Below are 12,320 nucleotides of genomic sequence, written 5' to 3'. Positions count from 1 at the left end.
GTATTTGTGTTGTCTGTATACGAACCTTGAGAGTGTTCACCAGCGCCACCCTCAGCCATAGCGGCGGACGTAGAACGTCCTTTGTTACCGCTAGCGTCACGTAGAACGTGATCAAGAGTGAGGGCGAACGCTGTGCTAGAACCCTCTTACGCTACCTATGGCTTCAAGACTGCCAGAACCGAGACCCCCCGTAAGCTACAAGCAGATCAATTAAGGGGAAATGAGGGTGCTCGTTATAATACATGAAGAAAAGAAGCCAACAGTCGGCGAGGCCAAGGAAAGCATTGGGGATGGTCCTCTTACGTCTTTTTTTTTCAATGTTTGCTTAGATAATCACAGAAATTAGTAACGAATCTGTTTAGGGGAAAGATAATTAAACGCAAAGTAGAAGAAAAAACAACGTGCCGATGGTGGGAACCGAACCCACGACCTCCGAATATCGCGTCCGGTGCTCTACCAACTGAGCTACATCGGCCGCTGTCCCCTCTGCTACTTGCTTGGATATTTGTGTTGTCTGTATACGAACCTTGAGAGTGTTCACCAGCGCCACCCTCAGCCATAGCGGCGGACGTAGAACGTCCTTTGTTACCGCTAGCGTCACGTAGAACGTGATCAAGAGTGAGGGCGAACGCTGTGCTAGAACCCTCTTACGCTACCTATGGCTTCAAGACTGCCAGAACCGAGACCCCCGTAAGCTACAAGCAGATCAATTAAGGGGAATGAGAGTGCTCGTTATAATACATGAAGGAAAGAAGCCAACAGTCGGCGAGGCCAAGGAAAGCGTTGGGGATGGTCCTCTTACGTCTTTTTTTTTTCAATGTTTGCTTAGATAATCACAGAAATTAGTAACGAATCTGTTTAGGGGAAAGATAATTAAACGCAAAGTAGAAGAAAAAACAACGTGCCGATGGTGGGAACCGAACCCACGACCTCCGAATATCGCGTCCGGTGCTCTACCAACTGAGCTACATCGGCCGCTGTCCCCTCTGCTACTTGCTTGGATATTTGTGTTGTCTGTATACGAACCTTGAGAGTGTTCACCAGCGCCACCCTCAGCCATAGCGGCGGACGTAGAACGTCCTTTGTTACCGCTAGCGTCACGTAGAACGTGATCAAGAGTGAGGGCGAACGCTGTGCTAGAACCCTCTTACGCTACCTATGGCTTCAAGACTGCCAGAACCGAGACCCCCGTAAGCTACAAGCAGATCAATTAAGGGGAATGAGAGTGCTCGTTATAATACATGAAGGAAAGAAGCCAACAGTCGGCGAGGCCAAGGAAAGCGTTGGGGATGGTCCTCTTACGTCTTTTTTTTTTCAATGTTTGCTTAGATAATCACAGAAATTAGTAACGAATCTGTTTAGGGGAAAGATAATTAAACGCAAAGTAGAAGAAAAAACAACGTGCCGATGGTGGGAGCCGAACCCACGACCTCCGAATATCGCGTCCGGTGCTCTACCAACTGAGCTACATCGGCCGCTGTCCCCTCTGCTACTTGCTTGGGTATTTGTGTTGTCTGTATACGAACCTTGAGAGTGTTCACCAGAGCCACCCTCAGCCATAGCGGCGGACGTAGAACGTCCTTTGTTACCGCTAGCGTCACGTAGAACGTGATCAAGAGTGAGGGCGAACGCTGTGCTAGAACCCTCTTACGCTACCTATGGCTTCAAGACTGCCAGAACCGAGACCCCCGTAAGCTACAAGCAGATCACTTAAGGGGAAATGAGGGTGCTCGTTATAATACATGAAGGAAAGAAGCCAACAGTCGGCGAGGCCAAGGAAAGCATTGGGGATGGTCCTCTTACGTCTTTTTTTTTTCAATGTTTGCTTAGATAATCACAGAAATTAGTAACGAATCTGTTTAGGGGAAAGATAATTAAACGCAAAGTAGAAGAAAAAACAACGTGCCGATGGTGGGAACCGAACCCACGACCTCCGAATATCGCGTCCGGTGCTCTACCAACTGAGCTACATAGGCCGCTGTCCCCTCTGCTACTTGCTTGGGTATTTGTGTTGTCTGTATACGAACCTTGAGAGTGTTCACCAGCGCCACCCTCAGCCATAGCGGCGGACGTAGAACGTCCTTTGTTACCGCTAGCGTCACGTAGAACGTGATCAAGAGTGAGGGCGAACGCTGTGCTAGAACCCTCTTACGCTACCTATGGCTTCAAGACTGCCAGAACCGAGACCCCCGTAAGCTACAAGCAGATCAATTAAGGGGAAATGAGGGTGCTCGTTATAATACATGAAAAAAAGAAGCCAACAGTCGGCGAGGCCAAGGAAAGCGTTGGGGATGGTCCTCTTACGTCTTTTTTTTCAATGTTTGCTTAGATAATCACAGAAATTAGTAACGAATCTGTTTAGGGGAAAGATAATTAAACGCAAAGTAGAAGAAAAAACAACGTGCCGATGGTGGGAACCGAACCCACGACCTCCGAATATCGCGTCCGGTGCTCTACCAACTGAGCTACATCGGCCGCTGTCCCCTCTGCTACTTGCTTGGGTATTTGTGTTGTCTGTATACGAACCTTGAGAGTGTTCACCAGCGCCACCCTCAGCCATAGCGGCGGACGTAGAACGTCCTTTGTTACCGCTAGCGTCACGTAGAACGTGATCAAGAGTGAGGGCGAACGCTGTGCTAGAGCCCTCTTACGCTACCTATGGCTTCAAGACTGCCAGAACAGAGACCCCCGTAAGCTACAAGCAGATCAATTAAGGGGAAATGAGGGTGCTCGTTATAATACATGAAGGAAAGAAGCCAACAGTCGGCGAGGCCAAGGAAAGCGTTGGGGATGGTCCTCTTACGTCTTTTTTTTTTCAATGTTTGCTTAGATAATCACAGAAATTAGTAACGAATATGTTTAGGGGAAAGATAATTAAACGCAAAGTAGAAGAAAAAACAACGTGCCGATGGTGGGAAGCGAATCCACGACCTCCGAATATCGCGTCCGGTGCTCTACCAACTGAGCTACATCGGCCGCTGTCCCCTCTGCTACTTGCTTGGGTATTTGTGTTGTCTGTATGCGAACCTTCAGAGTGTTCACCAGCGCCACCCTCAGCCATAGCGGCATACGTAGAACGTCCTTTGTTACCGCTAGCGTCGCGTAGAACGTGATCAAGAGTGAGGGCGAACGCTGTGCTAGAACCCTCTTACGCTACCTAGGGCTTCAAGACTGCCAGAACCGAGACCCCCGTAAGCTACAAGCAGATCAATTAAGGGGAAATGAGGGTGCTCGTTATAATACATGAAGGAAAGAAGCCAAAAGTCGGCGAGGCCAAGGAAAGCGTTGGGGATGGTCCTCTTACGTCTTTTTTTTTTCAATGTTTGCTTAGATAATCGCAGAAATTAGTAACGAATCTGTTTAGGGGAAAGATAAATAAACGCAAAGTAGAAGAAAAAACAACGTGCCGATGGTGGGAACCGAACCCACGACCTCCGAATATCGCGTCCGGTGCTCTACCAACTGAGCTACATCGGCCGCTCTCCCCTCTGCTTGGGTATTTGTGTTGTCTGTATACGAACCTTGAGAGTGTTCACCAGCGCCACCCTCAGCCATAGCGGCGGACGTAGAACGTCCTTTGTTACCGCTAGCGTCACGTAGAACGTGATCAAGAGTGAGGGCGAACGCTGTGCTAGAACCCTCTTACGCTACCTATGGCTTCAAGACTGCCAGAACCGAGACCCCCGTAAGCTACAAGCAGATCAATTAAGGGGAAATGAGGGTGCTCGTTATAATACATCAAGGAAAGAAGCCAACAGTCGGCGAGGCCAAGGAAAGCGTTGGGGATGGTCCTCTTACGTCTTTTTTTTTCAATGTTTGCTTCGATAATCACAGAAATTAGTAACGAATCTCTTTAGGGGAAAGATAATAAAACGCAAAGTAGAAGAAAAAACAACGTGCCGATGGTGTGAACCGAACCCACGACCTCCGAATATCGCGTCCGGTGCTCTACCAACTGAGCTACATCGGCCGCTGTCCCCTCTGCTACTTGCTTGGGTATTTGTGTTGTCTGTATACGAACCTTGAGAGTGTTCACCAGCGCCACCCTCAGCCATAGCGGCGGACGTAGAACGTCCTTTGTTACCACTAGCGTCACGTAGAACGTGATCAAGAGTGAGGGCGAACGCTGTGCTACAACCCTCTTACGCTACCTATGGCTTCAAGACTGCCAGAACCGAGACCCCCGTAAGCTACAAGGCGATCAATTAAGGGGAAATGAGGGTGCTCGCTGGTGAACACTCTCAAGGTTCGTATACAGACAAAACAAATACCCAAGCAAGTAGCAGAGGGGACAGCGGCCGATGTAGCTCAGTTGGTAGAGCACCGGACGCGATATTCGGAGGTCGTGGGTTCGGTTCCCACCATCGGCACGTTGTTTTTTCTTCTACTTTGCGTTTAATTATCTTTCCCCTAAACAGATTCGTTACTAATTTCTGTGATTATCTAAGCAAACATTGAAAAAAAAAAAGACGTAAGAGGACCATCCCCAACGCTTTACTTGGCCTCGCCGACTGTTGGCTTCTTTCCTTCATGTATTATAAAGAGCACCCTCATTTCCCCTTAATTGATCTGCTTGTAGCTTACGGGGGTCTCGGTTCTGGCAGTCTTGAAGCCATAGGTAGCGTAAGAGGGTTCTAGCACAGCGTTCGCCCTCACTCTTGATCACGTTCTACGTGACGCTAGCGGTAACAAAGGGCGTTCTACGTCCGCCGCTATGGCTGAGGGTGGCGCTGTTGAACACTCTCAAGGTTCGTATACAGACAACACAAATACCCAAGCAAGTAGCAGAGGGGACAGCGGCCGATGTAGCTCAGTTGGTAGAGCACCGGACGCGATATTCGGAGGTCGTGGGTTCGGTTCCCACCATCGGCACGTTGTTTTTTCTTCTACTTTGCGTTTAATTATCTTTCCCCTAAACAGATTCGTTACTAATTTCTGTGATTATCTAAGAAAACATTGAAAAAAAAAAGACGTAAGAGGACCATCCCCAACGCTTTCCTTGGCCTCGCCGACTGTTGGCTTCTTTCCTTCATGTATTATAACGAGCACCCTCATTTCCCCTTAATTGATCTGCTTGTAGCTTACGGGGGTCACGTTTCTGGCAGTCTTGAAGCCATAGGTAGCGTAAAAGGGTTCTAGCACAGCGTTCGCCCTCACTCTTGATCACGTTCTACGTGACGCTAGCGGTAACAATGGACGTTCTACGTCCGCCGCTATGGCTGAGGGTGGCGCTGGTGAACACTCTCAAGGTTCGTATACAGACAACACAAATACCCAAGCAAGTAGCAGAGGGGACAGCGGCCGATGTAGCTCAGTTGGTAGAGCACCGGACGCGATATTCGGAGGTCGTGGGTTCGGTTCCCACCATCGGCACGTTGTTTTTTCTTCTACTTTGCGTTTATTATCTTTCCCCTAAACAGATTCGTTACTAATTTCTGTGATTATTTAAGCAAACATTGAAAAAAAAAGACGTAAGAGGACCATCCTCAACGCTTTCCTTGGCCTCGCCGACTGTTGGCTTCTTTCCTTCATGTATTATAACGAGCACCCTCATTTCCCCTTAATTGATCTGCTTGTAGCTTACGGGGGTCTCGGTTCTGGCAGTCTTGAAGCCATAGGTAGCGTAAGATGGTTCTAGCACAGCATTCGCCCTCACTCTTGATCACGTTCTACGTGACGCTAGCGGTAACAAAGGACGTTCTACGTCCGCCGCTATGGCTGAGGGTGGCGCTGGTGAACACTCTCAAGGTTCGTATACAGACAACACAAATACCCAAGCAAGTAGCAGAGGGGAATGCGGCCGATGTAGCTCAGTGGGTAGAGCACCGGACGCGATATTCGGAGGTCGTGGGTTCGGTTCCCACCATCGGCATGTTGTTTTTTCTTCTACTTTGCGTTTAATTATCTTTCCCCTAAACAGATTCGTTACTAATTTCTGTGATTATCTAAGCAAACATTGAAAAAAAAAGAAAGACGTAAGAGGACCATCCCCAACGCTTTCCTTGGCCTCGCCGACTGTTGGCTTCTTTCCTTCATGTATTATAAAGAGCACCCTAATTTCCCCTAATTGATCTGCTTATATATATATATATATATACTTTGACCAGAGAGAATTGGCAGAGATATCAAAGCTAATCAATAAGCTGAAAGTGGCCGATATCAGGAAGTATATCATGGAGAAAAATGAGGAGGCTGTACAATGCGGTGTAGCCTTAAAGCAATGAAGAAGAAATGGGGCATAGGCAAAAATCAGATGTATGTGGTAAGAGACAAGGCGGGCGACATCATCACGAATATGGACGAGATAGTCAAAGTAGCTGAGGAGACTTATACTGATCTCTGCAGCAGCCAAATTAGTCAGGACCGTAATAAGATTGGCGGTAGGGAAGAACAGTCACGTTCCAACAGTGATGAAGGACGAGGTTAAGAAAGCAATAGAAGCTATGAAAAAGGGGGATAGCAGCTCGAGAGGATCAGATCTCTATAGATTTGTTGAAGGACGGGGGGGGGGGGATATCGTGCTAGAAAATCTGGCCACCCTGTATACGCAGTGCCTGGCGTCCTCGAAGGTACCGGAATCATGGAAGATCGCAAACATTATCCTCATTGATAAGAAAGGGGACGCTTAGGACCACAAACTTTACAGGCCAATCAGCTTACTGTCTGTTACGTATAAGGGATTTACTAAGCTAATCGTTCGGAAACACTACTATCGATCATATCCATACCGTCAACCAGGTGATAGAAAAATGCTTGTAATATAACCAGCCTTTGTACATAGCGTTCATTGATTGCGAAAAAGCGTTTGACTCAAACCTGGGCGGTGATGCAGGCTTTGCGAAATCAGGGGGTAGACGAGCCGTACGTGAAAGTGCACAGCAACCATAGTTCTGCATAAAGAAAGTAACAAAATTCCCCTATAGAAAGGTGTTAGGCAAGGAGACACCATCTCCCAGTACTATTCAGGACTTGCTTAGAGGATGTTCAGAGATTCAGTTAGAGGTAAGAACAGATGGAGAATGCCTCAGTAATCTGCGATTTGCTGATGACATTGCCTTGCTAATTAACTCAGGAGATAAACTGCAAAGAACGATTGGCGACCTAGGCAGGAAAAGTAGAAAGATAGGCTTGATGATCAATAAGACTGAGGTAATGTTCAACATGCTCGGGAAGGAACAGCAGTTTACATTAGGTAGCGAAGTACTGGAAGTAGTAGGCGAATATGTCTGCTTAGGACAGGTAGTAATCGCAGATCCGGACCATGAAAAGGAAATAAAAATACTAAGATTGGGATGGAGTGATTTGGCAAGTACTCGAAGATTATGACTAGCAGCTTACCGGTGTCGCTCACGAGGAATGTATTCAACAGTTGCATCTTACCTGTACACGCCTATGGGGCTGAAACGTGGAGGCTAACCAAGAGGGTTCTACATAAGTTGAGAACAACGCAGAGGGCTATGGAACGAAAAATGGTATAGGTAACATTAAGAAATAGGAAGCGAGCAGAGTGGGTCAAAGAAATTACTCAAGTTACTGACATTCCAGTGGAAATCAACAGCAATTATTGGGCATAGTCTTCTGCATATTGATTTTCAAGCCTACCTTTCTACATTTTCTGTCTAGGTCATCAATCATTATTTGCAGTTCATCCCGAGTTGCTTAGCAAGGCAATGTCATCAGCAAATCGCAGATTACTGAGGTATTCTCCATCTACCCTTATCCCTAACTGCTCCCATTCCAAGTCTCTGAATACTTCCTCTAAACAAGCTGTGAATAGTACTGGGGAGATTGTGTCTCCTTGCCTAACACCTTTCTTTAAAATAACTCAAGTTACCGACATTCTAGTGGAAATTAAGAAGAAATGGACATGGGCAGGACATGTAGTGCGAAGAGAGGATAACCGATGGTCGCTGAGGGTAACAAACTGGATTCCAAGGGAAGAAAAGCGTAGCAGGGGGCGGCAGAAAGTTAGGTGGGCGGAGGAGATTAAGAAGTTCGCAGGGGTCAAGTGGATGCAGCTAGCACAGAACCGGGTTAAGTGGAGAAATGTGGGAGAGGCCTTCGCCCTGCAGTGGGTATAATCAGGCTGATGATGATGATGATGAATGGGCATAGGCAGGACATGTATTGCGAAGCGAGGATAACCAATGGTCGCTTAGGGTAACAAACTTGATCCTAAGGGAAGGAAAGCATAGCAGGGGGCGGGAGAAAATTAGGTGACGGATGAGTTCAAGAACTCCGCAGGGGTCAAGTGGATGCAGCTAGCACAGAACCGGGTCAATTGAAGAAAAATGGGAGAGGCCTTCGCCTTGAAGTGGGTATAGTAAGGCTGATGATATATATAAATATATATATATATATATATATATATATATATATATATATATAAGCAGATCAATTAAGGGGAAATGAGGGTGCTCGTTAGAATACGTGAAGGAAAGAAGCCAACAGTCGGCGAGGCCAAGGAAAGCGTTGGGGATGGTACTTTTATGTCTTTTTTTTTAATGTTTGCTTAGATAATCACAGAAATCAGTAATGTAATCTGTTTAGGGCAAAGATAATTAAACACAAAGTAGAAGAAAAACAACGTGCCGATGGTGGGATCCGAACCCACGACCTCCGAATATCGCGTCCGGTGCTCTTCCAACTGAGCTACATCGGACGCTGTTCCCCCTGCTATATGCTTGGGTATTTATGTTGTCTGTATACTAACCTTGAGAGTGTTCACCAGCGCCTCCCTCAGCCATAGCGGCGGACATAGAACGTCCTTTGTTACCGCCAGCGTCACGTAGAACGTGATCAAGAGCGAGGGCGAAAGCTGTGCTAGAACCCTCTTACGCTACCTATGGCTTCAAGACAGCCAGAACCGAGACCCCCGTAAGCTACAAGCAGATCAATTAAGGGGAAATGAGGGTGCTCGTTAGAATACATGAAGGAAAGAAGCCAACAGTCGGCGAGGCCAAGGAAAGCATTGGGGATGGTACTTTTATGTCTTTTTTTAATGTTTGCTTAGATAATCACAGAAATCAGTAATGTAATCTGTTTAGGGGAAAGATAATTAAACACAAAGTAGAAGAAAAAACAACGTGCCGATGGTGGGATCCGAACCCACGACCTCCGAGTATCGCGTCCGGTGCTCTTCCAACTGAGCTACATCGGCCGCTGTTCCCCCTGCTACTTGCTTGGGTATTTATGTTGTCTGTATACTAACCTTGAGAGTGTTCACCAGTGCCTCCCTCAGCCATAGCGGCGGACATAGAATGTCCTTTGTTACCGCCAGCGTCACGTAGAACGTGATCAAGAGCGAGGGCGAAAGCTGTGCTAGAACCCTCTTACGCTACCTATGGCTTCAAGACAGCCAGAACCGAGACCCCCGTAAGCTACATGCAGATCAATTAAGGGGAAATGAGGGTGCTCGTTAGAATACATGAAGGAAAGAAGCCAACAGTCGGCGAGGCCAAGGAAAGCGTTGGGGATGGTACTTTTATGTCTTTTTTTAATGTTTGCTTAGATAATCACAGAAATCAGTAATGTAATCTGTTTAGGGGAAAGATAATTAAACACAAAGTAGAAGAAAAAACAACGTGCCGATGGTGGGATCCGAACCCACGACTTCCGAGTATCGCGTCCGGTGCTCTTCCAACTGAGCTACATCGGCCGCTGTTCCCCCTGCTACTTGCTTGGGTATTTATGTTGTCTGTATACTAACCTTGAGAGTGTTCACCAGTGCCTCCCTCAGCCATAGCGGCGGACGTAGAACGTCCTTTGTTACCGCCAGCGTCACGTAGAACGTGATCAAGAGCGAGGGCGAAAGCTGTGCTAGAACCCTCTTACGCTACCTATGGCTTCAAGACTGCCAGAACCGAGACCCCCGTAAGCTACAAGCAGATCAATTAAGGGGAAATGAATGTGCTCGTTAGAATACATGAAGGAAAGAAGCCAACAGTCGGCGAGGCCAAGGAAAGCGTTGGGGATGGTACTTTTATGTCTTTTTTTTTAATGATTGCTTAGATAATCACAGAAATCAGTAATGTAATCTGTTTAGGGGAAAGATAATTAAACACAAAGTAGAAGAAAAAACAACGTGCCGATGGTGGGATCCGAACCCACGACCTCCGAATATCGCGTCCGGTGCTCTTAAAACTGAGCTACATCGGCTGCTGTTCCCCCTGCTACTTGCTTGGGTATTTATGTGTTCTGTATACTAACCTTGAGAGTGTTCACCAGCGCCTCCCTCAGCCATAGCGGCGGACGTAGAACGTCCTTTGTTACCGCCAGCGTCACGTAGAACGTGATCAAGAGCGAGGGCGAAAGCTGTGCTAGAACCCTCTTACGCTACCTATGGCTTCGAGACTGCCAGAACCGAGACCCCCGTAAGCTACAAGCAGATCAATTAAGGGGAAATGAGGGTGCTCGTTAGAATACATGAAGGAAAGAAGCCAACAGTCGGCGAGGCCAAGGAAAGCGTTGGGGATGGTACTTTTATGTCTTTTTTTTTAATGTTTGCTTAGATAATCACAGAAATCAGTAATGTAATCTGTTTAGGGGAAAGATAATTAAACACAAAGTAGAAGAAAAAACAACGTGCCGATGGTGGGATCCGAACCCACGACCTCCAAATATCGCGTCCAATGCTCTTCCAACTGAGCTACATCGGCCGCTGTTCCCCCTGCTACTTGCTTGGGTATTTATGTTGTCTGTATACTAACCTTGAGAGTGTTCACCAGCGCCTCCCTCAGCCATAGCGGCGGACGTAGAACGTCCTTTGTTACCGCCAGCGTCACGTAGAACGTGATCAAGAGCGAGGGCGAAAGCTGTGCTAGAACCCTCTTACGCTACCTATGGCTTCAAGACTGCCAGAACCGAGACCCCCGTAAGCTACAAGCAGATCAATTAAGGGGAAATGAGGGTGCTCGTTGAATACATGAAGGAAAGAAGCCAACAGCCGGCGAGGCCAAGGAAAGCGTTGGGGATGGTACTTTTATGTCTTTTTTTTTAATGTTTGCTTAGATAATCACAGAAATCAGTAATGTATTCTGTTTAGGGGAAAGACAATTAAACACAAAGTAGAAGAAAAAACAACGTGCCGATGGTGGGATCCGAACCCACGACCTCAAAATATCGCGTCCGGTGCTCTTCCAACTGAGCTACATCGGCCGCTGTTCCCCCTGCTACTTGCTTGGGTATTTATGTGTTCTGTATACTAACCTTGAGAGTGTTCACCAGCGCCTCCCTCAGCCATAGCGGCGGACGTAGAACGTCCTTTGTTACCGCCAGCGTCACGTAGAACGTGATCAAGAGCGAGGGCGAAAGCTGTGCTAGAACCCTCTTACGCTACCTTTGACTTCAAGACTGCCAGAACCGAGACCCCCGTAAGGTACAAGCAGATCAATTAAGGGGAAATGAGGGTGCTCGTTAGAATACATGAAGGAAAGAAGCCAACAGTCGGCGAGGCCAAGGAAAGCGTTGGGGATGGTACTTTTATGTCTTTTTTTTAATGTTTGCTTAGATAATCACAGAAATCAGTAATGTAATCTGTTTAGGGGAAAGATAATTAAACACAAAGTAGAAGAAAAAACAACGTGCCGATGGTGGGATCCGAACCCACGACCTCCGAATATCGCGTCCGGTGCTCTTCCAACTGAGCTACATCGGCCGCTGTTCCCCCTGATACTTGCTTGGGTATTTATGTTGTCTGTATACTAACCTTGAAAGTGTTCACCAGCGCCTCCCTCAGCCATAGCGGCGGACGTAGAACGTCCTTTGTTACCGCCGGCGTCACGTAGAACGTGATCAATAGCGAGGGCGAAAGCTGTGCTAGAACCCTCTTACGCTACCTATGGCTTCTAGAGTGCCAGAACCGAGACCCCCGTAAGCTACAAGCAGATCAATTAAGGGGAAATGAGGGTGCTCGTTAGAATACATGAAGGAAAGAAGCCAACAGTCGGCGAGGCCAAGGAAAGCGTTGGGGATGGTACTTTTATGTCTTTTTTTTAATGTTTGCTTAGATAATCACAGAAATCAGTAATGTAATCTGTTTAGGGGAAAGATAATTAAACACAAAGTAGAAGAAAAACAACGTGCCGATGGTGGGATCCGAACCCACGACCTCCGAATATCGCGTCCGGTGCTCTTCCAACTGAGCTACATCGGACGCTGTTCCCCCTGCTATATGCTTGGGTATTTATGTTGTCTGTATACTAACCTTGAGAGTGTTCACCAGCGCCTCCCTCAGCCATAGCGGCGGACATAGAACGTCCTTTGTTACCGACAGCGTCACGTAGAACGTGATCAAGAGCGAGGGCGAAAGCTGTGCTAGA

General features: G+C 47.2%; 7 non-coding genes across 7 annotated transcripts; 3 read left to right on the top strand and 4 right to left on the bottom strand.

The window, feature by feature from the left end:
* Positions 1-402: 402 nt before the first annotated feature.
* On the bottom strand, positions 403-475 carry TRNAS-CGA (transfer RNA serine (anticodon CGA)). Its single transcript has one exon. It is a non-coding gene; the product is annotated as a tRNA-Ser (tRNA).
* A 427-nt stretch (positions 476-902) lies between these two features.
* On the bottom strand, positions 903-975 carry TRNAS-CGA (transfer RNA serine (anticodon CGA)). Its single transcript has one exon. It is a non-coding gene; the product is annotated as a tRNA-Ser (tRNA).
* Positions 976-2,402: 1,427 nt separating this feature from the next.
* On the bottom strand, positions 2,403-2,475 carry TRNAS-CGA (transfer RNA serine (anticodon CGA)). Its single transcript has one exon. It is a non-coding gene; the product is annotated as a tRNA-Ser (tRNA).
* A 929-nt stretch (positions 2,476-3,404) lies between these two features.
* TRNAS-CGA (transfer RNA serine (anticodon CGA)) lies at positions 3,405-3,477 on the bottom strand. The gene has a single exon. It is a non-coding gene; the product is annotated as a tRNA-Ser (tRNA).
* An 820-nt stretch (positions 3,478-4,297) lies between these two features.
* On the top strand, positions 4,298-4,370 carry TRNAS-CGA (transfer RNA serine (anticodon CGA)). The gene has a single exon. It is a non-coding gene; the product is annotated as a tRNA-Ser (tRNA).
* A 429-nt stretch (positions 4,371-4,799) lies between these two features.
* On the top strand, positions 4,800-4,872 carry TRNAS-CGA (transfer RNA serine (anticodon CGA)). The gene has a single exon. It is a non-coding gene; the product is annotated as a tRNA-Ser (tRNA).
* A 428-nt stretch (positions 4,873-5,300) lies between these two features.
* TRNAS-CGA (transfer RNA serine (anticodon CGA)) lies at positions 5,301-5,373 on the top strand. The gene has a single exon. It is a non-coding gene; the product is annotated as a tRNA-Ser (tRNA).
* The last annotated feature ends 6,947 nt before the right edge of the window (positions 5,374-12,320 follow it).

This window comes from Amblyomma maculatum, unplaced genomic scaffold (assembly GCF_055883805.1).
Source record: "Amblyomma maculatum isolate TAMU_Amacu unplaced genomic scaffold, ASM5588380v1 scaffold_20, whole genome shotgun sequence".
Taxonomy (NCBI): Eukaryota; Metazoa; Arthropoda; class Arachnida; order Ixodida; family Ixodidae; genus Amblyomma; species Amblyomma maculatum.
This window is presented reverse-complemented; position numbering and strand designations above follow the sequence as displayed.